This window comes from Rhinoderma darwinii, unplaced genomic scaffold, assembly GCF_050947455.1.
Source record: "Rhinoderma darwinii isolate aRhiDar2 unplaced genomic scaffold, aRhiDar2.hap1 Scaffold_737, whole genome shotgun sequence".
Taxonomy (NCBI): domain Eukaryota; kingdom Metazoa; phylum Chordata; class Amphibia; order Anura; family Rhinodermatidae; genus Rhinoderma; species Rhinoderma darwinii.
Window position 1 is genome coordinate 107,711 of NW_027464299.1, and position 24,871 is coordinate 132,581.

A 24,871-nucleotide genomic window follows, 5' to 3' on the forward strand; every position below is an offset into this window, starting at 1 on the left:
CACTATTTGACTGTTGTGCTGCATCAATCAATCAATCAATCAATCAATCAATCAATCAATCAATCAATCAATCAATCAATCAATCAGTGGCTGGCTCAGGTGCAGCTCTTTAACTTACCTAAAAGGGAGGGCGGAGAGAAGACAAGGAAGGTGAATGAGGTGTTCCAATGTGAAATGCCGGAAACACAGAAACACAGACGACACACAACAAGAGGTGGCAATCTATTCATTAATTGCATTTAATCAATGAGCTCATTATCACTCATGCATTGTCCAACAGGTGTTGAAATAATGGGATTAAAAGGGGAGATCCCTTCAGAAAGACAGAAACAATAGCAAAGACAAAAAACACTTTTGGAATCTGCTTTTAGTCAACACATAAGGAAAGGGTGCACCGGTCCTGGAAATACTGCAATACCAGGTCAATGCGTGGAGTGGACAGAGCAAGCTCTATTTCCATCTCCCTGTTCTAAAAATCCATTTAATATATGGTCCCCAGATAGGGGACGTATCAGATATTAAACTGATAAGAACAGATACTACACTTGATCTTAGCCAAAAGGCCGAGAAGCGATAACCCGAACGGGCCGCGCGTTGCCCGAGCCTGCCCGATACTGCTGTTCAGCCCTTGCAGCGATTCAGCCTACTTCTAGGCAATTCCATGGGGCCCTGCAGGCTCACACACTCACAGCTACACGGGAGGTGAATAAAGGCCGGAGAGGAAGCCAGACAGGATTTGCTTCTTTTGCTTGCACCACAATGCAGTGCTGAAAGAGGAGGAATCTACATAAAAACGCCTTCCTGGCAACGCCCAAATGCCCTGCTGCCATGCAGATAAACACTGGCAGCGGCAGCAAGTGCATGCCCACAGCCACCCCTTGTTCCTTCACACCTTGTATCAGCTGTAATCCAGTCCAGTCCAGTGCTGCCTGCTGAGCAGCACTGACCAACACTGCCTGGGCCCAGGCTTTTATCTCTGAGGCCCCATTATGATGTCAGAAAGCTGGCTCTGGAATCCTGAGGGCTCCACTATGACACGTGCAAAGTTCCGTCTGAACTTTATATAAGACGGTGAGGCTCAGTCAGTCACTCAGTGTTGCCTGAGAGGGCAACACTGCAACAGCCGGCCGCCAGGCTGTCTTTTTTTTGCACAGCTAGTTGCCTCCAGGAGGCCACAAGAGGGAGACAAGGGACTGCAAAATGGAAAATAGGCATCCACCAACTTTACAGACAACTTCTCCTTGCTCCTACAACCTCCATCCTTGCACAGTTTGTTATTCTTCTAGGTAACATAGTAACAAATCCAAATTGCTGCTCTCTTTGTAGGCAAGCAAGGCTTTGTTGCAACTGCAATTCTTACTTCTTCTTGAAATGTAGGGACGACAGTACATTCCATCACATCCATCTAGTGTACACAGGTAGGTCCATTGTGGCGGGCAGGCGAGCGGGCGGGCTGCTTTATTGGCTGTTTGCTGTTCCCCTACTCCACTCCACTATTTGACTGTTGTGCTGCATCAATCAATCAATCAATCAATCAATCAATCAATCAATCAATCAATCAATCAGTGGCTGGCTCAGGTGCAGCTCTTTAACTTACCTAAAAGGGAGGGCGGAGAGAAGACAAGGAAGGTGAATGAGGTGTTCCAATGTGAAATGCCGGAAACACAGAAACACAGACGACACACAACAAGAGGTGGCAATCTATTCATTAATTGCATTTAATCAATGAGCTCATTATCACTCATGCATTGTCCAACAGGTGTTGAAATAATGGGATTAAAAGGGGAGATCCCTTCAGAAAGACAGAAACAATAGCAAAGACAAAAAACACTTTTGGAATCTGCTTTTAGTCAACACATAAGGAAAGGGTGCACCGGTCCTGGAAATACTGCAATACCAGGTCAATGCGTGGAGTGGACAGAGCAAGCTCTATTTCCATCTCCCTGTTCTAAAAATCCATTTAATATATGGTCCCCAGATAGGGGACGTATCAGATATTAAACTGATAAGAACAGATACTACACTTGATCTTAGCCAAAAGGCCGAGAAGCGATAACCCGAACGGGCCGCGCGTTGCCCGAGCCTGCCCGATACTGCTGTTCAGCCCTTGCAGCGATTCAGCCTACTTCTAGGCAATTCCATGGGGCCCTGCAGGCTCACACACTCACAGCTACACGGGAGGTGAATAAAGGCCGGAGAGGAAGCCAGACAGGATTTGCTTCTTTTGCTTGCACCACAATGCAGTGCTGAAAGAGGAGGAATCTACATAAAAACGCCTTCCTGGCAACGCCCAAATGCCCTGCTGCCATGCAGATAAACACTGGCAGCGGCAGCAAGTGCATGCCCACAGCCACCCCTTGTTCCTTCACACCTTGTATCAGCTGTAATCCAGTCCAGTCCAGTGCTGCCTGCTGAGCAGCACTGACCAACACTGCCTGGGCCCAGGCTTTTATCTCTGAGGCCCCATTATGATGTCAGAAAGCTGGCTCTGGAATCCTGAGGGCTCCACTATGACACGTGCAAAGTTCCGTCTGAACTTTATATAAGACGGTGAGGCTCAGTCAGTCACTCAGTGTTGCCTGAGAGGGCAACACTGCAACAGCCGGCCGCCAGGCTGTCTTTTTTTTGCACAGCTAGTTGCCTCCAGGAGGCCACAAGAGGGAGACAAGGGACTGCAAAATGGAAAATAGGCATCCACCAACTTTACAGACAACTTCTCCTTGCTCCTACAACCTCCATCCTTGCACAGTTTGTTATTCTTCTAGGTAACATAGTAACAAATCCAAATTGCTGCTCTCTTTGTAGGCAAGCAAGGCTTTGTTGCAACTGCAATTCTTACTTCTTCTTGAAATGTAGGGACAACAGTACATTCCATCACATCCATCTAGTGTACACAGGTAGGTCCATTGTGGCGGGCAGGCGAGCGGGCGGGCTGCTTTATTGGCTGTTTGCTGTTCCCCTACTCCACTCCACTATTTGACTGTTGTGCTGCATCAATCAATCAATCAATCAATCAATCAATCAATCAATCAATCAATCAATCAATCAATCAATCAATCAGTGGCTGGCTCAGGTGCAGCTCTTTAACTTACCTAAAAGGGAGGGCGGAGAGAAGACAAGGAAGGTGAATGAGGTGTTCCAATGTGAAATGCCGGAAACACAGAAACACAGACGACACACAACAAGAGGTGGCAATCTATTCATTAATTGCATTTAATCAATGAGCTCATTATCACTCATGCATTGTCCAACAGGTGTTGAAATAATGGGATTAAAAGGGGAGATCCCTTCAGAAAGACAGAAACAATAGCAAAGACAAAAAACACTTTTGGAATCTGCTTTTAGTCAACACATAAGGAAAGGGTGCACCGGTCCTGGAAATACTGCAATACCAGGTCAATGCGTGGAGTGGACAGAGCAAGCTCTATTTCCATCTCCCTGTTCTAAAAATCCATTTAATATATGGTCCCCAGATAGGGGACGTATCAGATATTAAACTGATAAGAACAGATACTACACTTGATCTTAGCCAAAAGGCCGAGAAGCGATAACCCGAACGGGCCGCGCGTTGCCCGAGCCTGCCCGATACTGCTGTTCAGCCCTTGGAGCGATTCAGCCTACTTCTAGGCAATTCCATGGGGCCCTGCAGGCTCACACACTCACAGCTACACGGGAGGTGAATAAAGGCCGGAGAGGAAGCCAGACAGGATTTGCTTCTTTTGCTTGCACCACAATGCAGTGCTGAAAGAGGAGGAATCTACATAAAAACGCCTTCCTGGCAACGCCCAAATGCCCTGCTGCCATGCAGATAAACACTGGCAGCGGCAGCAAGTGCATGCCCACAGCCACCCCTTGTTCCTTCACACCTTGTATCAGCTGTAATCCAGTCCAGTCCAGTGCTGCCTGCTGAGCAGCACTGACCAACACTGCCTGGGCCCAGGCTTTTATCTCTGAGGCCCCATTATGATGTCAGAAAGCTGGCTCTGGAATCCTGAGGGCTCCACTATGACACGTGCAAAGTTCCGTCTGAACTTTATATAAGACGGTGAGGCTCAGTCAGTCACTCAGTGTTGCCTGAGAGGGCAACACTGCAACAGCCGGCCGCCAGGCTGTCTTTTTTTTGCACAGCTAGTTGCCTCCAGGAGGCCACAAGAGGGAGACAAGGGACTGCAAAATGGAAAATAGGCATCCACCAACTTTACAGACAACTTCTCCTTGCTCCTACAACCTCCATCCTTGCACAGTTTGTTATTCTTCTAGGTAACATAGTAACAAATCCAAATTGCTGCTCTCTTTGTAGGCAAGCAAGGCTTTGTTGCAACTGCAATTCTTACTTCTTCTTGAAATGTAGGGACGACAGTACATTCCATCACATCCATCTAGTGTACACAGGTAGGTCCATTGTGGCGGGCAGGCGAGCGGGCGGGCTGCTTTATTGGCTGTTTGCTGTTCCCCTACTCCACTCCACTATTTGACTGTTGTGCTGCATCAATCAATCAATCAATCAATCAATCAATCAATCAATCAATCAATCAATCAGTGGCTGGCTCAGGTGCAGCTCTTTAACTTACCTAAAAGGGAGGGCGGAGAGAAGACAAGGAAGGTGAATGAGGTGTTCCAATGTGAAATGCCGGAAACACAGAAACACAGACGACACACAACAAGAGGTGGCAATCTATTCATTAATTGCATTTAATCAATGAGCTCATTATCACTCATGCATTGTCCAACAGGTGTTGAAATAATGGGATTAAAAGGGGAGATCCCTTCAGAAAGACAGAAACAATAGCAAAGACAAAAAACACTTTTGGAATCTGCTTTTAGTCAACACATAAGGAAAGGGTGCACCGGTCCTGGAAATACTGCAATACCAGGTCAATGCGTGGAGTGGACAGAGCAAGCTCTATTTCCATCTCCCTGTTCTAAAAATCCATTTAATATATGGTCCCCAGATAGGGGACGTATCAGATATTAAACTGATAAGAACAGATACTACACTTGATCTTAGCCAAAAGGCCGAGAAGCGATAACCCGAACGGGCCGCGCGTTGCCCGAGCCTGCCCGATACTGCTGTTCAGCCCTTGCAGCGATTCAGCCTACTTCTAGGCAATTCCATGGGGCCCTGCAGGCTCACACACTCACAGCTACACGGGAGGTGAATAAAGGCCGGAGAGGAAGCCAGACAGGATTTGCTTCTTTTGCTTGCACCACAATGCAGTGCTGAAAGAGGAGGAATCTACATAAAAACGCCTTCCTGGCAACGCCCAAATGCCCTGCTGCCATGCAGATAAACACTGGCAGCGGCAGCAAGTGCATGCCCACAGCCACCCCTTGTTCCTTCACACCTTGTATCAGCTGTAATCCAGTCCAGTCCAGTGCTGCCTGCTGAGCAGCACTGACCAACACTGCCTGGGCCCAGGCTTTTATCTCTGAGGCCCCATTATGATGTCAGAAAGCTGGCTCTGGAATCCTGAGGGCTCCACTATGACACGTGCAAAGTTCCGTCTGAACTTTATATAAGACGGTGAGGCTCAGTCAGTCACTCAGTGTTGCCTGAGAGGGCAACACTGCAACAGCCGGCCGCCAGGCTGTCTTTTTTTTGCACAGCTAGTTGCCTCCAGGAGGCCACAAGAGGGAGACAAGGGACTGCAAAATGGAAAATAGGCATCCACCAACTTTACAGACAACTTCTCCTTGCTCCTACAACCTCCATCCTTGCACAGTTTGTTATTCTTCTAGGTAACATAGTAACAAATCCAAATTGCTGCTCTCTTTGTAGGCAAGCAAGGCTTTGTTGCAACTGCAATTCTTACTTCTTCTTGAAATGTAGGGACGACAGTACATTCCATCACATCCATCTAGTGTACACAGGTAGGTCCATTGTGGCGGGCAGGCGAGCGGGCGGGCTGCTTTATTGGCTGTTTGCTGTTCCCCTACTCCACTCCACTATTTGACTGTTGTGCTGCATCAATCAATCAATCAATCAATCAATCAATCAATCAATCAATCAATCAGTGGCTGGCTCAGGTGCAGCTCTTTAACTTACCTAAAAGGGAGGGCGGAGAGAAGACAAGGAAGGTGAATGAGGTGTTCCAATGTGAAATGCCGGAAACACAGAAACACAGACGACACACAACAAGAGGTGGCAATCTATTCATTAATTGCATTTAATCAATGAGCTCATTATCACTCATGCATTGTCCAACAGGTGTTGAAATAATGGGATTAAAAGGGGAGATCCCTTCAGAAAGACAGAAACAATAGCAAAGACAAAAAACACTTTTGGAATCTGCTTTTAGTCAACACATAAGGAAAGGGTGCACCGGTCCTGGAAATACTGCAATACCAGGTCAATGCGTGGAGTGGACAGAGCAAGCTCTATTTCCATCTCCCTGTTCTAAAAATCCATTTAATATATGGTCCCCAGATAGGGGACGTATCAGATATTAAACTGATAAGAACAGATACTACACTTGATCTTAGCCAAAAGGCCGAGAAGCGATAACCCGAACGAGCCGCGCGTTGCCCGAGCCTGCCCGATACTGCTGTTCAGCCCTTGCAGCGATTCAGCCTACTTCTAGGCAATTCCATGGGGCCCTGCAGGCTCACACACTCACAGCTACACGGGAGGTGAATAAAGGCCGGAGAGGAAGCCAGACAGGATTTGCTTCTTTTGCTTGCACCACAATGCAGTGCTGAAAGAGGAGGAATCTACATAAAAACGCCTTCCTGGCAACGCCCAAATGCCCTGCTGCCATGCAGATAAACACTGGCAGCGGCAGCAAGTGCATGCCCACAGCCACCCCTTGTTCCTTCACACCTTGTATCAGCTGTAATCCAGTCCAGTCCAGTGCTGCCTGCTGAGCAGCACTGACCAACACTGCCTGGGCCCAGGCTTTTATCTCTGAGGCCCCATTATGATGTCAGAAAGCTGGCTCTGGAATCCTGAGGGCTCCACTATGACACGTGCAAAGTTCCGTCTGAACTTTATATAAGACGGTGAGGCTCAGTCAGTCACTCAGTGTTGCCTGAGAGGGCAACACTGCAACAGCCGGCCGCCAGGCTGTCTTTTTTTTGCACAGCTAGTTGCCTCCAGGAGGCCACAAGTGGGAGACAAGGGACTGCAAAATGGAAAATAGGCATCCACCAACTTTACAGACAACTTCTCCTTGCTCCTACAACCTCCATCCTTGCACAGTTTGTTATTCTTCTAGGTAACATAGTAACAAATCCAAATTGCTGCTCTCTTTGTAGGCAAGCAAGGCTTTGTTGCAACTGCAATTCTTACTTCTTCTTGAAATGTAGGGACGACAGTACATTCCATCACATCCATCTAGTGTACACAGGTAGGTCCATTGTGGCGGGCAGGCGAGCGGGCGGGCTGCTTTATTGGCTGTTTGCTGTTCCCCTACTCCACTCCACTATTTGACTGTTGTGCTGCATCAATCAATCAATCAATCAATCAATCAATCAATCAATCAATCAATCAAGTGGCTGGCTCAGGTGCAGCTCTTTAACTTACCTAAAAGGGAGGGCGGAGAGAAGACAAGGAAGGTGAATGAGGTGTTCCAATGTGAAATGCCGGAAACACAGAAACACAGACGACACACAACAAGAGGTGGCAATCTATTCATTAATTGCATTTAATCAATGAGCTCATTATCACTCATGCATTGTCCAACAGGTGTTGAAATAATGGGATTAAAAGGGGAGATCCCTTCAGAAAGACAGAAACAATAGCAAAGACAAAAAACACTTTTGGAATCTGCTTTTAGTCAACACATAAGGAAAGGGTGCACCGGTCCTGGAAATACTGCAATACCAGGTCAATGCGTGGAGTGGACAGAGCAAGCTCTATTTCCATCTCCCTGTTCTAAAAATCCATTTAATATATGGTCCCCAGATAGGGGACGTATCAGATATTAAACTGATAAGAACAGATACTACACTTGATCTTAGCCAAAAGGCCGAGAAGCGATAACCCGAACGGGCCGCGCGTTGCCCGAGCCTGCCCGATACTGCTGTTCAGCCCTTGCAGCGATTCAGCCTACTTCTAGGCAATTCCATGGGGCCCTGCAGGCTCACACACTCACAGCTACACGGGAGGTGAATAAAGGCCGGAGAGGAAGCCAGACAGGATTTGCTTCTTTTGCTTGCACCACAATGCAGTGCTGAAAGAGGAGGAATCTACATAAAAACGCCTTCCTGGCAACGCCCAAATGCCCTGCTGCCATGCAGATAAACACTGGCAGCGGCAGCAAGTGCATGCCCACAGCCACCCCTTGTTCCTTCACACCTTGTATCAGCTGTAATCCAGTCCAGTCCAGTGCTGCCTGCTGAGCAGCACTGACCAACACTGCCTGGGCCCAGGCTTTTATCTCTGAGGCCCCATTATGATGTCAGAAAGCTGGCTCTGGAATCCTGAGGGCTCCACTATGACACGTGCAAAGTTCCGTCTGAACTTTATATAAGACGGTGAGGCTCAGTCAGTCACTCAGTGTTGCCTGAGAGGGCAACACTGCAACAGCCGGCCGCCAGGCTGTCTTTTTTTTGCACAGCTAGTTGCCTCCAGGAGGCCACAAGAGGGAGACAAGGGACTGCAAAATGGAAAATAGGCATCCACCAACTTTACAGACAACTTCTCCTTGCTCCTACAACCTCCATCCTTGCACAGTTTGTTATTCTTCTAGGTAACATAGTAACAAATCCAAATTGCTGCTCTCTTTGTAGGCAAGCAAGGCTTTGTTGCAACTGCAATTCTTACTTCTTCTTGAAATGTAGGGACGACAGTACATTCCATCACATCCATCTAGTGTACACAGGTAGGTCCATTGTGGCGGGCAGGCGAGCGGGCGGGCTGCTTTATTGGCTGTTTGCTGTTCCCCTACTCCACTCCACTATTTGACTGTTGTGCTGCATCAATCAATCAATCAATCAATCAATCAATCAATCAATCAATCAGTGGCTGGCTCAGGTGCAGCTCTTTAACTTACCTAAAAGGGAGGGCGGAGAGAAGACAAGGAAGGTGAATGAGGTGTTCCAATGTGAAATGCCGGAAACACAGAAACACAGACGACACACAACAAGAGGTGGCAATCTATTCATTAATTGCATTTAATCAATGAGCTCATTATCACTCATGCATTGTCCAACAGGTGTTGAAATAATGGGATTAAAAGGGGAGATCCCTTCAGAAAGACAGAAACAATAGCAAAGACAAAAAACACTTTTGGAATCTGCTTTTAGTCAACACATAAGGAAAGGGTGCACCGGTCCTGGAAATACTGCAATACCAGGTCAATGCGTGGAGTGGACAGAGCAAGCTCTATTTCCATCTCCCTGTTCTAAAAATCCATTTAATATATGGTCCCCAGATAGGGGACGTATCAGATATTAAACTGATAAGAACAGATACTACACTTGATCTTAGCCAAAAGGCCGAGAAGCGATAACCCGAACGGGCCGCGCGTTGCCCGAGCCTGCCCGATACTGCTGTTCAGCCCTTGCAGCGATTCAGCCTACTTCTAGGCAATTCCATGGGGCCCTGCAGGCTCACACACTCACAGCTACACGGGAGGTGAATAAAGGCCGGAGAGGAAGCCAGACAGGATTTGCTTCTTTTGCTTGCACCACAATGCAGTGCTGAAAGAGGAGGAATCTACATAAAAACGCCTTCCTGGCAACGCCCAAATGCCCTGCTGCCATGCAGATAAACACTGGCAGCGGCAGCAAGTGCATGCCCACAGCCACCCCTTGTTCCTTCACACCTTGTATCAGCTGTAATCCAGTCCAGTCCAGTGCTGCCTGCTGAGCAGCACTGACCAACACTGCCTGGGCCCAGGCTTTTATCTCTGAGGCCCCATTATGATGTCAGAAAGCTGGCTCTGGAATCCTGAGGGCTCCACTATGACACGTGCAAAGTTCCGTCTGAACTTTATATAAGACGCTGAGGCTCAGTCAGTCACTCAGTGTTGCCTGAGAGGGCAACACTGCAACAGCCGGCCGCCAGGCTGTCTTTTTTTTGCACAGCTAGTTGCCTCCAGGAGGCCACAAGAGGGAGACAAGGGACTGCAAAATGGAAAATAGGCATCCACCAACTTTACAGACAACTTCTCCTTGCTCCTACAACCTCCATCCTTGCACAGTTTGTTATTCTTCTAGGTAACATAGTAACAAATCCAAATTGCTGCTCTCTTTGTAGGCAAGCAAGGCTTTGTTGCAACTGCAATTCTTACTTCTTCTTGAAATGTAGGGACGACAGTACATTCCATCACATCCATCTAGTGTACACAGGTAGGTCCATTGTGGCGGGCAGGCGAGCGGGCGGGCTGCTTTATTGGCTGTTTGCTGTTCCCCTACTCCACTCCACTATTTGACTGTTGTGCTGCATCAATCAATCAATCAATCAATCAATCAATCAATCAATCAATCAATCAATCAATCAATCAGTGGCTGGCTCAGGTGCAGCTCTTTAACTTACCTAAAAGGGAGGGCGGAGAGAAGACAAGGAAGGTGAATGAGGTGTTCCAATGTGAAATGCCGGAAACACAGAAACACAGACGACACACAACAAGAGGTGGCAATCTATTCATTAATTGCATTTAATCAATGAGCTCATTATCACTCATGCATTGTCCAACAGGTGTTGAAATAATGGGATTAAAAGGGGAGATCCCTTCAGAAAGACAGAAACAATAGCAAAGACAAAAAACACTTTTGGAATCTGCTTTTAGTCAACACATAAGGAAAGGGTGCACCGGTCCTGGAAATACTGCAATACCAGGTCAATGCGTGGAGTGGACAGAGCAAGCTCTATTTCCATCTCCCTGTTCTAAAAATCCATTTAATATATGGTCCCCAGATAGGGGACGTATCAGATATTAAACTGATAAGAACAGATACTACACTTGATCTTAGCCAAAAGGCCGAGAAGCGATAACCCGAACGGGCCGCACGTTGCCCGAGCCTGCCCGATACTGCTGTTCAGCCCTTGCAGCGATTCAGCCTACTTCTAGGCAATTCCATGGGGCCCTGCAGGCTCACACACTCACAGCTACACGGGAGGTGAATAAAGGCCGGAGAGGAAGCCAGACAGGATTTGCTTCTTTTGCTTGCACCACAATGCAGTGCTGAAAGAGGAGGAATCTACATAAAAACGCCTTCCTGGCAACGCCCAAATGCCCTGCTGCCATGCAGATAAACACTGGCAGCGGCAGCAAGTGCATGCCCACAGCCACCCCTTGTTCCTTCACACCTTGTATCAGCTGTAATCCAGTCCAGTCCAGTGCTGCCTGCTGAGCAGCACTGACCAACACTGCCTGGGCCCAGGCTTTTATCTCTGAGGCCCCATTATGATGTCAGAAAGCTGGCTCTGGAATCCTGAGGGCTCCACTATGACACGTGCAAAGTTCCGTCTGAACTTTATATAAGACGGTGAGGCTCAGTCAGTCACTCAGTGTTGCCTGAGAGGGCAACACTGCAACAGCCGGCCGCCAGGCTGTCTTTTTTTTGCACAGCTAGTTGCCTCCAGGAGGCCACAAGAGGGAGACAAGGGACTGCAAAATGGAAAATAGGCATCCACCAACTTTACAGACAACTTCTCCTTGCTCCTACAACCTCCATCCTTGCACAGTTTGTTATTCTTCTAGGTAACATAGTAACAAATCCAAATTGCTGCTCTCTTTGTAGGCAAGCAAGGCTTTGTTGCAACTGCAATTCTTACTTCTTCTTGAAATGTAGGGACGACAGTACATTCCATCACATCCATCTAGTGTACACAGGTAGGTCCATTGTGGCGGGCAGGCGAGCGGGCGGGCTGCTTTATTGGCTGTTTGCTGTTCCCCTACTCCACTCCACTATTTGACTGTTGTGCTGCATCAATCAATCAATCAATCAATCAATCAATCAATCAATCAATCAATCAGTGGCTGGCTCAGGTGCAGCTCTTTAACTTACCTAAAAGGGAGGGCGGAGAGAAGACAAGGAAGGTGAATGAGGTGTTCCAATGTGAAATGCCGGAAACACAGAAACACACACGACACACAACAAGAGGTGGCAATCTATTCATTAATTGCATTTAATCAATGAGCTCATTATCACTCATGCATTGTCCAACAGGTGTTGAAATAATGGGATTAAAAGGGGAGATCCCTTCAGAAAGACAGAAACAATAGCAAAGACAAAAAACACTTTTGGAATCTGCTTTTAGTCAACACATAAGGAAAGGGTGCACCGGTCCTGGAAATACTGCAATACCAGGTCAATGCGTAGAGTGGACAGAGCAAGCTCTATTTCCATCTCCCTGTTCTAAAAATCCATTTAATATATGGTCCCCAGATAGGGGACGTATCAGATATTAAACTGATAAGAACAGATACTACACTTGATCTTAGCCAAAAGGCCGAGAAGCGATAACCCGAACGGGCCGCGCGTTGCCCGAGCCTGCCCGATACTGCTGTTCAGCCCTTGCAGCGATTCAGCCTACTTCTAGGCAATTCCATGGGGCCCTGCAGGCTCACACACTCACAGCTACACAGGAGGTGAATAAAGGCCGGAGAGGAAGCCAGACAGGATTTGCTTCTTTTGCTTGCACTACAATGCAGTGCTGAAAGAGGAGGAATCTACATAAAAACGCCTTCCTGGCAACGCCCAAATGCCCTGCTGCCATGCAGATAAACACTGGCAGCGGCAGCAAGTGCATGCCCACAGCCACCCCTTGTTCCTTCACACCTTGTATCAGCTGTAATCCAGTCCAGTCCAGTGCTGCCTGCTGAGCAGCACTGACCAACACTGCCTGGGCCCAGGCTTTTATCTCTGAGGCCCCATTATGATGTCAGAAAGCTGGCTCTGGAATCCTGAGGGCTCCACTATGACACGTGCAAAGTTCCGTCTGAACTTTATATAAGACGGTGAGGCTCAGTCAGTCACTCAGTGTTGCCTGAGAGGGCAACACTGCAACAGCCGGCCGCCAGGCTGTCTTTTTTTTGCACAGCTAGTTGCCTCCAGGAGGCCACAAGAGGGAGACAAGGGACTGCAAAATGGAAAATAGGCATCCACCAACTTTACAGACAACTTCTCCTTGCTCCTACAACCTCCATCCTTGCACAGTTTGTTATTCTTCTAGGTAACATAGTAACAAATCCAAATTGCTGCTCTCTTTGTAGGCAAGCAAGGCTTTGTTGCAACTGCAATTCTTACTTCTTCTTGAAATGTAGGGACGACAGTACATTCCATCACATCCATCTAGTGTACACAGGTAGGTCCATTGTGGCGGGCAGGCGAGCGGGCGGGCTGCTTTATTGGCTGTTTGCTGTTCCCCTACTCCACTCCACTATTTGACTGTTGTGCTGCATCAATCAATCAATCAATCAATCAATCAATCAATCAATCAATCAATCAATCAATCAATCAATCAGTGGCTGGCTCAGGTGCAGCTCTTTAACTTACCTAAAAGGGAGGGTGGAGAGAAGACAAGGAAGGTGAATGAGGTGTTCCAATGTGAAATGCCGGAAACACAGAAACACAGACGACACACAACAAGAGGTGGCAATCTATTCATTAATTGCATTTAATCAATGAGCTCATTATCACTCATGCATTGTCCAACAGGTGTTGAAATAATGGGATTAAAAGGGGAGATCCCTTCAGAAAGACAGAAACAATAGCAAAGACAAAAAACACTTTTGGAATCTGCTTTTAGTCAACACATAAGGAAAGGGTGCACCGGTCCTGGAAATACTGCAATACCAGGTCAATGCGTGGAGTGGACAGAGCAAGCTCTATTTCCATCTCCCTGTTCTAAAAATCCATTTAATATATGGTCCCCAGATAGGGGACGTATCAGATATTAAACTGATAAGAACAGATACTACACTTGATCTTAGCCAAAAGGCCGAGAAGCGATAACCCGAACGGGCCGCGCGTTGCCCGAGCCTGCCCGATACTGCTGTTCAGCCCTTGCAGCGATTCAGCCTACTTCTAGGCAATTCCATGGGGCCCTGCAGGCTCACACACTCACAGCTACACGGGAGGTGAATAAAGGCCGGAGAGGAAGCCAGACAGGATTTGCTTCTTTTGCTTGCACCACAATGCAGTGCTGAAAGAGGAGGAATCTACATAAAAACGCCTTCCTGGCAACGCCCAAATGCCCTGCTGCCATGCAGATAAACACTGGCAGCGGCAGCAAGTGCATGCCCACAGCCACCCCTTGTTCCTTCACACCTTGTATCAGCTGTAATCCAGTCCAGTCCAGTGCTGCCTGCTGAGCAGCACTGACCAACACTGCCTGGGCCCAGGCTTTTATCTCTGAGGCCCCATTATGATGTCAGAAAGCTGGCTCTGGAATCCTGAGGGCTCCACTATGACACGTGCAAAGTTCCGTCTGAACTTTATATAAGACGGTGAGGCTCAGTCAGTCACTCAGTGTTGCCTGAGAGGGCAACACTGCAACAGCCGGCCGCCAGGCTGTCTTTTTTTTGCACAGCTAGTTGCCTCCAGGAGGCCACAAGAGGGAGACAAGGGACTGCAAAATGGAAAATAGGCATCCACCAACTTTACAGACAACTTCTCCTTGCTCCTACAACCTCCATCCTTGCACAGTTTGTTATTCTTCTAGGTAACATAGTAACAAATCCAAATTGCTGCTCTCTTTGTAGGCAAGCAAGGCTTTGTTGCAACTGCAATTCTTACTTCTTCTTGAAATGTAGGGACGACAGTACATTCCATCACATCCATCTAGTGTACACAGGTAGGTCCATTGTGGCGGGCAGGCGAGCGGGCGGGCTGCTTTATTGGCTGTTTGCTGTTCCCCTACTCCACTCCACTATTTGACTGTTGTGCTGCATCAATCAATCAATCAATCAATCAATCAATCAATCAATCAATCAATCAATCAATCAATCAATCAATCAATCAATCAGTGGCTGGCTCAGGTGCAGCTCTTTAACTTACCTAAAAGGGAGGGCGGAGAGAAGACAAGGAAGGTGAATGAGGTGTTCCAATGTGAAATGCCGGAAACACAGAAACACAGACGACACACAACAAGAGGTGGCAATCTATTCATTAATTGCATTTAATCAATGAGCTCATTATCACTCATGCATTGTCCAACAGGTGTTGAAATAATGGGATTAAAAGGGGAGATCCCTTCAGAAAGACAGAAACAATAGCAAAGACAAAAAACACTTTTGGAATCTGCTTTTAGTCAACACATAAGGAAAGGGTGCACCGGTCCTGGAAATACTGCAATACCAGGTCAATGCGTGGAGTGGACAGAGCAAGCTCTATTTCCATCTCCCTGTTCTAAAAATCCATTTAATATATGGTCCCCAGATAGGGGACGTATCAGATATTAAACTGATAAGAACAGATACTACACTTGATCTTAGCCAAAAGGCCGAGAAGCGATAACCCGAACGAGCCGCGCGTTGCCCGAGCCTGCCCGATACTGCTGTTCAGCCCTTGCAGCGATTCAGCCTACTTCTAGGCAATTCCATGGGGCCCTGCAGGCTCACACACTCACAGCTACACGGGAGGTGAATAAAGGCCGGAGAGGAAGCCAGACAGGATTTGCTTCTTTTGCTTGCACCACAATGCAGTGCTGAAAGAGGAGGAATCTACATAAAAACGCCTTCCTGGCAACGCCCAAATGCCCTGCTGCCATGCAGATAAACACTGGCAGCGGCAGCAAGTGCATGCCCACAGCCACCCCTTGTTCCTTCACACCTTGTATCAGCTGTAATCCAGTCCAGTCCAGTGCTGCCTGCTGAGCAGCACTGACCAACACTGCCTGGGCCCAGGCTTTTATCTCTGAGGCCCCATTATGATGTCAGAAAGCTGGCTCTGGAATCCTGAGGGCTCCACTATGACACGTGCAAAGTTCCGTCTGAACTTTATATAAGACGGTGAGGCTCAGTCAGTCACTCAGTGTTGCCTGAGAGGGCAACACTGCAACAGCCGGCCGCCAGGCTGTCTTTTTTTTGCACAGCTAGTTGCCTCCAGGAGGCCACAAGTGGGAGACAAGGGACTGCAAAATGGAAAATAGGCATCCACCAACTTTACAGACAACTTCTCCTTGCTCCTACAACCTCCATCCTTGCACAGTTTGTTATTCTTCTAGGTAACATAGTAACAAATCCAAATTGCTGCTCTCTTTGTAGGCAAGCAAGGCTTTGTTGCAACTGCAATTCTTACTTCTTCTTGAAATGTAGGGACGACAGTACATTCCATCACATCCATCTAGTGTACACAGGTAGGTCCATTGTGGCGGGCAGGCGAGCGGGCGGGCTGCTTTATTGGCTGTTTGCTGTTCCCCTACTCCACTCCACTATTTGACTGTTGTGCTGCATCAATCAATCAATCAATCAATCAATCAATCAATCAATCAATCAGTGGCTGGCTCAGGTGCAGCTCTTTAACTTACCTAAAAGGGAGGGCGGAGAGAAGACAAGGAAGGTGAATGAGGTGTTCCAATGTGAAATGCCGGAAACACAGAAACACAGACGACACACAACAAGAGGTGGCAATCTATTCATTAATTGCATTTAATCAATGAGCTCATTATCACTCATGCATTGTCCAACAGGTGTTGAAATAATGGGATTAAAAGGGGAGATCCCTTCAGAAAGACAGAAACAATAGCAAAGACAAAAAACACTTTTGGAATCTGCTTTTAGTCAACACATAAGGAAAGGGTGCACCGGTCCTGGAAATACTGCAATACCAGGTCAATGCGTGGAGTGGACAGAGCAAGCTCTATTTCCATCTCCCTGTTCTAAAAATCCATTTAATATATGGTCCCCAGATAGGGGACGTATCAGATATTAAACTGATAAGAACAGATACTACACTTGATCTTAGCCAAAAGGCCGAGAAGCGATAACCCGAACGGGCCGCGCGTTGCCCGAGCCTGCCCGATACTGCTGTTCAGCCCTTGCAGCGATTCAGCCTACTTCTAGGCAATTCCATGGGGCCCTGCAGGCTCACACACTCACAGCTACACGGGAGGTGAATAAAGGCCGGAGAGGAAGCCAGACAGGATTTGCTTCTTTTGCTTGCACCACAATGCAGTGCTGAAAGAGGAGGAATCTACATAAAAACGCCTTCCTGGCAACGCCCAAATGCCCTGCTGCCATGCAGATAAACACTGGCAGCGGCAGCAAGTGCATGCCCACAGCCACCCCTTGTTCCTTCACACCTTGTATCAGCTGTAATCCAGCCAGTCCAGTGCTGCCTGCTGAGCAGCACTGACCAACACTGCCTGGGCCCAGGCTTTTATCTCTGAGGCCCCATTATGATGTCAGAAAGCTGGCTCTGGAATCCTGAGGGCTCCACTATGACACGTGCAAAGTTCCGTCTGAACTTTATATAAGACGCTGAGGCTCAGTCAGTCACTCAGTGTTGCCTGAGAGGGCAACACTGCAACAGCCGGCCGCCAGGCTGTCTTTTTTTTGCACAGCTAGTTGCCTCCAGGAGGCCACAAGAGGGAGACAAGGGACTGCAAAATGGAAAATAGGCATCCACCAACTTTACAGACAACTTCTCCTTGCTCCTACAACCTCCATCCTTGCACAGTTTGTTATTCTTCTAGGTAACATAGTAACAAATCCAAATTGCTGCTCTCTTTGTAGGCAAGCAAGGCTTTGTTGCAACTGCAATTCTTACTTCTTCTTGAAATGTAGGGACGACAGTACATTCCATCACATCCATCTAGTGTACACAGGTAGGTCCATTGTGGCGGGCAGGCGAGCGGGCGGGCTGCTTTATTGGCTGTTTGCTGTTCCCCTACTCCACTCCACTATTTGACTGTTGTGCTGCATCAATCAATCAATCAATCAATCAATCAATCAATCAATCAATCAATCAATCAGTGGCTGGCTCAGGTGCAGCTCTTTAACTTACCTAAAAGGGAGGGCGGAGAGAAGACAAGGAAGGTGAATGAGGTGTTCCAATGTGAAATGCCGGAAACACAGAAACACAGACGACACACAACAAGAGGTGGCAATCTATTCATTAATTGCATTTAATCAATGAGCTCATTATCACTCATGCATTGTCCAACAGGTGTTGAAATAATGGGATTAAAAGGGGAGATCCCTTCAGAAAGACAGAAACAATAGCAAAGACAAAAAACACTTTTGGAATCTGCTTTTAGTCAACACATAAGGAAAGGGTGCACCGGTCCTGGAAATACTGCAATACCAGGTCAATGCGTGGAGTGGACAGAGCAAGCTCTATTTCCATCTCCCTGTTCTAAAAATCCATTTAATATATGGTCCCCAGATAGGGGACGTATCAGATATTAAACTGATAAGAACAGATACTACACTTGATCTTAGCCAAAAGGCCGAGAAGCGATAACCCGAACGGGCCGCACGTTGCCCGAGCCTGCCCGATACTGCTGTTCAGCCCTTGCAGCGATTCAGCCTACTTCTAGGCAATTCCATGGGGCCCTGCAGGCTCACACACTCACAGCTACACGGGAGGTGAATAAAGGCCGGAGAGGAAGCCAGACAGGATTTGCTTCTTTTGCTTGCACCACAATGCAGTGCTGAAAGAGGAGGAATCTACATAAAAACGCCTTCCTGGCAACGCCCAAATGCCCTGCTGCCATGCAGATAAACACTGGCAGCGGCAGCAAGTGCATGCCCACAGCCACCCCTTGTTCCTTCACACCTTGTATCAGCTGTAATCCAGTCCAGTCCAGTGCTGCCTGCTGAGCAGCACTGACCAACACTGCCTGGGCCCAGGCTTTTATCTCTGAGGCCCCATTATGATGTCAGAAAGCTGGCTCTGGAATCCTGAGGGCTCCACTATGACACGTGCAAAGTTCCGTCTGAACTTTATATAAGACGGTGAGGCTCAGTCAGTCACTCAGTGTTGCCTGAGAGGGCAACACTGCAACAGCCGGCCGCCAGGCTGTCTTTTTTTTGCACAGCTAGTTGCCTCCAGGAGGCCACAAGAGGGAGACAAGGGACTGCAAAATGGAAAATAGGCATCCACCAACTTTACAGACAACTTCTCCTTGCTCCTACAACCTCCATCCTTGCACAGTTTGTTATTCTTCTAGGTAACATAGTAACAAATCCAAATTGCTGCTCTCTTTGTAGGCAAGCAAGGCTTTGTTGCAACTGCAATTCTTACTTCTTCTTGAAATGTAGGGACGACAGTACATTCCATCACATCCATCTAGTGTACACAGGTAGGTCCATTGTGGCGGGCAGGCGAGCGGGCGGGCTGCTTTATTGGCTGTTTGCTGTTCCCCTACTCCACTCCACTATTTGACTGTTGTGCTGCATCAATCAATCAATCAATCAATCAATCAATCAATCAGTGGCTGGCTCAGGTGCAGCTCTTTAACTTACCTAAAAGGGAGGGCGGAGAGAAGACAAGGAAGGTGAATGAGGTGTTCCAATGTGAAATGCCGGAAACACAGAAACACAGACGACACACAACAAGAGGTGGCAATCTATTCATTAATTGCATTTAATCAATGAGCTCATTATCACTCATGCATTGTCCAACAGGTGTTGAAATAATGGGATTAAAAGGGGAGATCCCTTCAGAAAGACAGAAACAATAGCAAAGACAAAAAACACTTTTGGAATCTGCTTTTAGTCAACACATAAGGAAAGGGTGCACCGGTCCTGGAAATACTGCAATACCAGGTCAATGCGTGGAGTGGACAGAGCAAGCTCTATTTCCATCTCCCTGTTCTAAAAATCCATTTAATATATGGTCCCCAGATAGGGGACGTATCAGATATTAAACTGATAAGAACAGATACTACACTTGATCTTAGCCAAAAGGCCGAGAAGCGATAACCCGAACGGGCCGCGCGTTGCCCGAGCCTGCCCGATACTGCTGTTCAGCCCTTGCAGCGATTCAGCCTACTTCTAGGCAATTCCATGGGGCCCTGCAGGCTCACACACTCACAGCTACACGGGAGGTGAATAAAGGCCGGAGAGGAAGCCAGACAGGATTTGCTTCTTTTGCTTGCACCACAATGCAGTGCTGAAAGAGGAGGAATCTACATAAAAACGCCTTCCTGGCAACGCCCAAATGCCCTGCTGCCATGCAGATAAACACTGGCAGCGGCAGCAAGTGCATGCCCACAGCCACCCCTTGTTCCTTCACACCTTGTATCAGCTGTAATCCAGTCCAGTCCAGTGCTGCCTGCTGAGCAGCACTGACCAACACTGCCTGGGCCCAGGCTTTTATCTCTGAGGCCCCATTATGATGTCAGAAAGCTGGCTCTGGAATCCTGAGGGCTCCACTATGACACGTGCAAAGTTCCGTCTGAACTTTATATAAGACGCTGAGGCTCAGTCAGTCACTCAGTGTTGCCTGAGAGGGCAACACTGCAACAGCCGGCCGCCAGGCTGTCTTTTTTTTGCACAGCTAGTTGCCTCCAGGAGGCCACAAGAGGGAGACAAGGGACTGCAAAATGGAAAATAGGCATCCACCAACTTTACAGACAACTTCTCCTTGCTCCTACAACCTCCATCCTTGCACAGTTTGTTATTCTTCTAGGTAACATAGTAACAAATCCAAATTGCTGCTCTCTTTGTAGGCAAGCAAGGCTTTGTTGCAACTGCAATTCTTACTTCTTCTTGAAATGTAGGGACGACAGTACATTCCATCACATCCATCTAGTGTACACAGGTAGGTCCATTGTGGCGGGCAGGCGAGCGGGCGGGCTGCTTTATTGGCTGTTTGCTGTTCCCCTACTCCACTCCACTATTTGACTGTTGTGCTGCATCAATCAATCAATCAATCAATCAATCAATCAATCAATCAATCAATCAATCAGTGGCTGGCTCAGGTGCAGCTCTTTAACTTACCTAAAAGGGAGGGCGGAGAGAAGACAAGGAAGGTGAATGAGGTGTTCCAATGTGAAATGCCGGAAACACAGAAACACAGACGACACACAACAAGAGGTGGCAATCTATTCATTAATTGCATTTAATCAATGAGCTCATTATCACTCATGCATTGTCCAACAGGTGTTGAAATAATGGGATTAAAAGGGGAGATCCCTTCAGAAAGACAGAAACAATAGCAAAGACAAAAAACACTTTTGGAATCTGCTTTTAGTCAACACATAAGGAAAGGGTGCACCGGTCCTGGAAATACTGCAATACCAGGTCAATGCGTGGAGTGGACAGAGCAAGCTCTATTTCCATCTCCCTGTTCTAAAAATCCATTTAATATATGGTCCCCAGATAGGGGACGTATCAGATATTAAACTGATAAGAACAGATACTACACTTGATCTTAGCCAAAAGGCCGAGAAGCGATAACCCGAACGGGCCGCACGTTGCCCGAGCCTGCCCGATACTGCTGTTCAGCCCTTGCAGCGATTCAGCCTACTTCTAGGCAATTCCATGGGGCCCTGCAGGCTCACACACTCACAGCTACACGGGAGGTGAATAAAGGCCGGAGAGGAAGCCAGACAGGATTTGCTTCTTTTGCTTGCACCACAATGCAGTGCTGAAAGAGGAGGAATCTACATAAAAACGCCTTCCTGGCAACGCCCAAATGCCCTGCTGCCATGCAGATAAACACTGGCAGCGGCAGCAAGTGCATGCCCACAGCCACCCCTTGTTCCTTCACACCTTGTATCAGCTGTAATCCAGTCCAGTCCAGTGCTGCCTGCTGAGCAGCACTGACCAACACTGCCTGGGCCCAGGCTTTTATCTCTGAGGCCCCATTATGATGTCAGAAAGCTGGCTCTGGAATCCTGAGGGCTCCACTATGACACGTGCAAAGTTCCGTCTGAACTTTATATAAGACGGTGAGGCTCAGTCAGTCACTCAGTGTTGCCTGAGAGGGCAACACTGCAACAGCCGGCCGCCAGGCTGTCTTTTTTTTGCACAGCTAGTTGCCTCCAGGAGGCCACAAGAGGGAGACAAGGGACTGCAAAATGGAAAATAGGCATCCACCAACTTTACAGACAACTTCTCCTTGCTCCTACAACCTCCATCCTTGCACAGTTTGTTATTCTTCTAGGTAACATAGTAACAAATCCAAATTGCTGCTCTCTTTGTAGGCAAGCAAGGCTTTGTTGCAACTGCAATTCTTACTTCTTCTTGAAATGTAGGGACGACAGTACATTCCATCACATCCATCTAGTGTACACAGGTAGGTCCATTGTGGCGGGCAGGCGAGCGGGCGGGCTGCTTTATTGGCTGTTTGCTGTTCCCCTACTCCACTCCACTATTTGACTGTTGTGCTGCATCAATCAATCAATCAATCAATCAATCAATCAATCAATCAATCAATCAATCAATCAGTGGCTGGCTCAGGTGCAGCTCTTTAACTTACCTAAAAGGGAGGGCGGAGAGAAGACAAGGAAGGTGAATGAGGTGTTCCAATGTGAAATGCCGGAAACACAGAAACACACACGACACACAACAAGAGGTGGCAATCTATTCATTAATTGCATTTAATCAATGAGCTCATTATCACTCATGCATTGTCCAACAGGTGTTGAAATAATGGGATTAAAAGGGGAGATCCCTTCAGAAAGACAGAAACAATAGCAAAGACAAAAAACACTTTTGGAATCTGCTTTTAGTCAACACATAAGGAAAGGGTGCACCGGTCCTGGAAATACTGCAATACCAGGTCAATGCGTGGAGTGGACAGAGCAAGCTCTATTTCCATCTCCCTGTTCTAAAAATCCATTTAATATATGGTCCCCAGATAGGGGACGTATCAGATATTAAACTGATAAGAACAGATACTACACTTGATCTTAGCCAAAAGGCCGAGAAGCGATAACCCGAACGGGCCGCGCGTTGCCCGAGCCTGCCCGATACTGCTGTTCAGCCCTTGCAGCGATTCAGCCTACTTCTAGGCAATTCCATGGGGCCCTGCAGGCTCACACACTCACAGCTACACGGGAGGTGAATAAAGGCCGGAGAGGAAGCCAGACAGGATTTGCTTCTTTTGCTTGCACTACAATGCAGTGCTGAAAGAGGAGGAATCTACATAAAAACGCCTTCCTGGCAACGCCCAAATGCCCTGCTGCCATGCAGATAAACACTGGCAGCGGCAGCAAGTGCATGCCCACAGCCACCCCTTGTTCCTTCACACCTTGTATCAGCTGTAATCCAGTCCAGTCCAGTGCTGCCTGCTGAGCAGCACTGACCAACACTGCCTGGGCCCAGGCTTTTATCTCTGAGGCCCCATTATGATGTCAGAAAGCTGGCTCTGGAATCCTGAGGGCTCCACTATGACACGTGCAAAGTTCCGTCTGAACTTTATATAAGACGGTGAGGCTCAGTCAGTCACTCAGTGTTGCCTGAGAGGGCAACACTGCAACAGCCGGCCGCCAGGCTGTCTTTTTTTTGCACAGCTAGTTGCCTCCAGGAGGCCACAAGAGGGAGACAAGGGACTGCAAAATGGAAAATAGGCATCCACCAACTTTACAGACAACTTCTCCTTGCTCCTACAACCTCCATCCTTGCACAGTTTGTTATTCTTCTAGGTAACATAGTAACAAATCCAAATTGCTGCTCTCTTTGTAGGCAAGCAAGGCTTTGTTGCAACTGCAATTCTTACTTCTTCTTGAAATGTAGGGACGACAGTACATTCCATCACATCCATCTAGTGTACACAGGTAGGTCCATTGTGGCGGGCAGGCGAGCGGGCGGGCTGCTTTATTGGCTGTTTGCTGTTCCCCTACTCCACTCCACTATTTGACTGTTGTGCTGCATCAATCAATCAATCAATCAATCAATCAATCAATCAATCAATCAATCAATCAATCAATCAGTGGCTGGCTCAGGTGCAGCTCTTTAACTTACCTAAAAGGGAGGGTGGAGAGAAGACAAGGAAGGTGAATGAGGTGTTCCAATGTGAAATGCCGGAAACACAGAAACACAGACGACACACAACAAGAGGTGGCAATCTATTCATTAATTGCATTTAATCAATGAGCTCATTATCACTCATGCATTGTCCAACAGGTGTTGAAATAATGGGATTAAAAGGGGAGATCCCTTCAGAAAGACAGAAACAATAGCAAAGACAAAAAACACTTTTGGAATCTGCTTTTAGTCAACACATAAGGAAAGGGTGCACCGGTCCTGGAAATACTGCAATACCAGGTCAATGCGTGGAGTGGACAGAGCAAGCTCTATTTCCATCTCCCTGTTCTAAAAATCCATTTAATATATGGTCCCCAGATAGGGGACGTATCAGATATTAAACTGATAAGAACAGATACTACACTTGATCTTAGCCAAAAGGCCGAGAAGCGATAACCCGAACGGGCCGCGCGTTGCCCGAGCCTGCCCGATACTGCTGTTCAGCCCTTGCAGCGATTCAGCCTACTTCTAGGCAATTCCATGGGGCCCTGCAGGCTCACACACTCACAGCTACACGGGAGGTGAATAAAGGCCGGAGAGGAAGCCAGACAGGATTTGCTTCTTTTGCTTGCACCACAATGCAGTGCTGAAAGAGGAGGAATCTACATAAAAACGCCTTCCTGGCAACGCCCAAATGCCCTGCTGCCATGCAGATAAACACTGGCAGCGGCAGCAAGTGCATGCCCACAGCCACCCCTTGTTCCTTCACACCTTGTATCAGCTGTAATCCAGTCCAGTCCAGTGCTGCCTGCTGAGCAGCACTGACCAACACTGCCTGGGCCCAGGCTTTTATCTCTGAGGCCCCATTATGATGTCAGAAAGCTGGCTCTGGAATCCTGAGGGCTCCACTATGACACGTGCAAAGTTCCGTCTGAACTTTATATAAGACGGTGAGGCTCAGTCAGTCACTCAGTGTTGCCTGAGAGGGCAACACTGCAACAGCCGGCCGCCAGGCTGTCTTTTTTTTGCACAGCTAGTTGCCTCCAGGAGGCCACAAG

The 24,871-nt window shown here is 47.7% G+C and overlaps 17 non-coding genes across 17 annotated transcripts; all 17 read right to left on the reverse strand.

Moving 5' to 3' along the window:
- Positions 1-384: 384 nt before the first annotated feature.
- LOC142729767 (U2 spliceosomal RNA) lies at positions 385-575 on the reverse strand. Its single transcript, XR_012878467.1, has one exon. It is a non-coding gene; the product is annotated as a U2 spliceosomal RNA (small nuclear RNA).
- A 1,288-nt stretch (positions 576-1,863) lies between these two features.
- On the reverse strand, positions 1,864-2,054 carry LOC142729768 (U2 spliceosomal RNA). Its single transcript, XR_012878468.1, has one exon. It is a non-coding gene; the product is annotated as a U2 spliceosomal RNA (small nuclear RNA).
- A 1,304-nt stretch (positions 2,055-3,358) lies between these two features.
- On the reverse strand, positions 3,359-3,549 carry LOC142729769 (U2 spliceosomal RNA). The gene has a single exon (XR_012878469.1). It is a non-coding gene; the product is annotated as a U2 spliceosomal RNA (small nuclear RNA).
- Positions 3,550-4,837: 1,288 nt separating this feature from the next.
- On the reverse strand, positions 4,838-5,028 carry LOC142729770 (U2 spliceosomal RNA). The gene has a single exon (XR_012878470.1). It is a non-coding gene; the product is annotated as a U2 spliceosomal RNA (small nuclear RNA).
- A 1,284-nt stretch (positions 5,029-6,312) lies between these two features.
- LOC142729771 (U2 spliceosomal RNA) lies at positions 6,313-6,503 on the reverse strand. Its single transcript, XR_012878471.1, has one exon. It is a non-coding gene; the product is annotated as a U2 spliceosomal RNA (small nuclear RNA).
- Positions 6,504-7,788: 1,285 nt separating this feature from the next.
- On the reverse strand, positions 7,789-7,979 carry LOC142729772 (U2 spliceosomal RNA). The gene has a single exon (XR_012878472.1). It is a non-coding gene; the product is annotated as a U2 spliceosomal RNA (small nuclear RNA).
- Positions 7,980-9,259: 1,280 nt separating this feature from the next.
- On the reverse strand, positions 9,260-9,450 carry LOC142729773 (U2 spliceosomal RNA). The gene has a single exon (XR_012878473.1). It is a non-coding gene; the product is annotated as a U2 spliceosomal RNA (small nuclear RNA).
- Positions 9,451-10,746: 1,296 nt separating this feature from the next.
- On the reverse strand, positions 10,747-10,937 carry LOC142729776 (U2 spliceosomal RNA). The gene has a single exon (XR_012878475.1). It is a non-coding gene; the product is annotated as a U2 spliceosomal RNA (small nuclear RNA).
- Positions 10,938-12,221: 1,284 nt separating this feature from the next.
- Positions 12,222-12,412, reverse strand: LOC142729973 (U2 spliceosomal RNA). Its single transcript, XR_012878653.1, has one exon. It is a non-coding gene; the product is annotated as a U2 spliceosomal RNA (small nuclear RNA).
- Positions 12,413-13,712: 1,300 nt separating this feature from the next.
- On the reverse strand, positions 13,713-13,903 carry LOC142729777 (U2 spliceosomal RNA). Its single transcript, XR_012878476.1, has one exon. It is a non-coding gene; the product is annotated as a U2 spliceosomal RNA (small nuclear RNA).
- Positions 13,904-15,215: 1,312 nt separating this feature from the next.
- On the reverse strand, positions 15,216-15,406 carry LOC142729778 (U2 spliceosomal RNA). The gene has a single exon (XR_012878477.1). It is a non-coding gene; the product is annotated as a U2 spliceosomal RNA (small nuclear RNA).
- Positions 15,407-16,686: 1,280 nt separating this feature from the next.
- On the reverse strand, positions 16,687-16,877 carry LOC142729779 (U2 spliceosomal RNA). Its single transcript, XR_012878478.1, has one exon. It is a non-coding gene; the product is annotated as a U2 spliceosomal RNA (small nuclear RNA).
- A 1,287-nt stretch (positions 16,878-18,164) lies between these two features.
- LOC142729780 (U2 spliceosomal RNA) lies at positions 18,165-18,355 on the reverse strand. The gene has a single exon (XR_012878479.1). It is a non-coding gene; the product is annotated as a U2 spliceosomal RNA (small nuclear RNA).
- Positions 18,356-19,627: 1,272 nt separating this feature from the next.
- Positions 19,628-19,818, reverse strand: LOC142729781 (U2 spliceosomal RNA). The gene has a single exon (XR_012878480.1). It is a non-coding gene; the product is annotated as a U2 spliceosomal RNA (small nuclear RNA).
- Positions 19,819-21,106: 1,288 nt separating this feature from the next.
- LOC142729782 (U2 spliceosomal RNA) lies at positions 21,107-21,297 on the reverse strand. Its single transcript, XR_012878481.1, has one exon. It is a non-coding gene; the product is annotated as a U2 spliceosomal RNA (small nuclear RNA).
- Positions 21,298-22,589: 1,292 nt separating this feature from the next.
- On the reverse strand, positions 22,590-22,780 carry LOC142729783 (U2 spliceosomal RNA). Its single transcript, XR_012878482.1, has one exon. It is a non-coding gene; the product is annotated as a U2 spliceosomal RNA (small nuclear RNA).
- Positions 22,781-24,076: 1,296 nt separating this feature from the next.
- On the reverse strand, positions 24,077-24,267 carry LOC142729784 (U2 spliceosomal RNA). Its single transcript, XR_012878483.1, has one exon. It is a non-coding gene; the product is annotated as a U2 spliceosomal RNA (small nuclear RNA).
- Between the last annotated feature and the right edge of the window lie 604 nt (positions 24,268-24,871).